Source organism: Sinocyclocheilus grahami, unplaced genomic scaffold, assembly GCF_001515645.1.
Source record: "Sinocyclocheilus grahami isolate Dianchi unplaced genomic scaffold, SAMN03320097.WGS_v1.1 scaffold52.1, whole genome shotgun sequence".
Lineage (NCBI taxonomy): Eukaryota > Metazoa > Chordata > Actinopteri > Cypriniformes > Cyprinidae > Sinocyclocheilus > Sinocyclocheilus grahami.
Genome location: NW_015505231.1, coordinates 621,760 through 623,845, shown reverse-complemented (window position 1 = coordinate 623,845; position 2,086 = coordinate 621,760). Strand labels below are relative to the sequence as shown.

Here is a 2,086-nt window from a genome sequence, read left to right as displayed (position 1 = left end):
CTACACATAGATGTGTGCACACACTGTCAGAGCTGTGTGAGATCACTACCATCCTGCTTTTGTAGGGGTGTTAAATAATAATTTTTTTGTTGTCGTTTTGTTTAGTTTTCCCCATAGGTTTTTAACATTCTAAAAGCTCTTTATTCCAAAGATACTACAAGCTAGTCAGTGTATTCAGTAGGTGTAATGTATTGTAAGTTGCTTCAGAAGTATTGCAAGTACTACTACGTACAGCAATGAAACGCATCGACATAAAAAAGGAAATTTACTTTTGGTACGTAAGTACTTTTAAAAGTAAAAATCTGTCTTTACAACTTTTACTTGTAATGGAGTAATATTTGCCCAGCAGTATCTGTACTTTCACTCAAGTAATGGAGTGGAGTACTTTGTATATAGTCTCTTAGAAATGCACATTTGACAGTAGCAGTTAGGAGTTAGGATGCAGATGTAAATTTGTTCATTATCAAAAACAGTAACATCTGTAAAAAAATTGTAACCACCTCATTTTTATATGGTGAAATTTAATTATTCTGACTGTTTTTTGAGTTTTGTTAAAATTACCCATTGTTCTTCCATAGTATACATCTAGGTTTTTAACATTCTAAAAGCTCTTTATTCCAAAGATACTACAAGCTAGTCAGTGTATTCAGTAGGTGTAATGTATTGTAAGTTGCTTCAGAAGTATTGCAAGTACTACTACGTACAGCAATGAAACGCATCGACATAAAAAAGGAAATTTACTTTTGGTACGTAAGTACTTTTAAAAGTAAAAATCTGTCTTTACAACTTTTACTTGTAATGGAGTAATATTTGCCCAGCAGTATCTGTACTTTCACTCAAGTAATGGAGTGGAGTACTTTGTATATAGTCTCTTAGAAATGCACATTTGACAGTAGCAGTTAGGAGTTAGGATGCAGATGTAAATTTGTTCATTATCAAAAACAGTAACATCTGTAAAAAATTGTAACCACCTCATTTTTATATGGTGAAATTTAGTTATTCTGACTGTTTTTTGAGTTTTGTTAAAATTACCCATTGTTCTTCCATAGTAGCATACATCTAGACACTGATAACCACAGTTGAAAACACAAAAACAGCACCTCAACGCCATGGTAAAAATGTAACTATATGGCGCCGTTTCAATCGCATAAATATTATATCGAACATTTACTCTTGTTATCGTTTTATAGAGGAGAATTATATCACGATAATAGCCCTACTTCACGGTATCACCAAGCCCTACTTAAATACCGGAATAATCATAGGGTTAACGGTGTACGATAAAAGGACACATCAAACAACGCCTTTCAAAACAAACACATAAAACGTTATTAACGTTGGGAATTTTGCATCGTTTAAAAAAAATGCCTTACTTGATAACTGAAAAAACTAAATATGAGAGTGAACGATTGCCTTTATAACCACTGCGACAGATTTACAGCCTGTTCCACAGTTCATATTTAGCATTATCAGGTAAACAAAAACAAATATATACGTTGGTACATTAATCACTAAGCTCTCAGTTCAGGCGAATATGAAATATGAAAATAAGACGTTCATAAACAGAGCTGCAGTTATTTGCATTCTACCGCTAGCTAGCCTCATCTCCAATCACCTTCTTTATCTGTGTAAACATACCAATAATCGCAACCTCTGAGGTCTCAAATATTTCATAAACTCATATTCGGAGCCGATAAAAAAAAACTTTAACTCACGTTTGAAATAGACAGAAGTAAATGTTTGGCTTGTCAAGGGTGGAGGGAAATCAGTCTTAATGCCGCTCCGGAAGAAGATGTAACTAGACTAGACTATTTTACTTGGGATAAATAGCCTGTGAGGAAAGGTCCATACGTTTTTTAATTCAGAGTTCGGATAACAAATCCTCCAATTAGATTGTGCTTTAGAGGGACATCCTGGAGTTGAATAAAGAGCATTTCTAATAAAAAAAGTTATTGCATTTTTTATCTAATACATAAACACCATTAAATGCAAGTGTAGGAAAATGGTTGTTTACACAGCCATAACATAAATGCGCTTTAAACAAAGTTTTTAAACTGACAGGGATACTTTGTCACCTTATTAAAAT

At 33.4% G+C, this 2,086-nt stretch overlaps 2 protein-coding genes across 2 annotated transcripts in view; one reads left to right on the top strand and one right to left on the bottom strand.

The window, feature by feature from the left end:
• LOC107583301 (mitochondrial dynamics protein MID51-like) overlaps nucleotides 1–1,786 on the bottom strand; it is a 23,132-nt gene extending 21,346 nt beyond the window's left edge. The window contains exon 1 of the mRNA XM_016269479.1: nucleotides 1,716–1,786. The gene's annotated coding sequence lies outside the window, so the exon portion shown is untranslated. The remainder of the gene's footprint in view (nucleotides 1–1,715) is intronic.
• Nucleotides 1–2,086, top strand: part of LOC107583259 (uncharacterized) — a 12,945-nt gene that overhangs the window by 974 nt on the left and 9,885 nt on the right. The gene's annotated exons all lie outside the window — the stretch shown is intronic.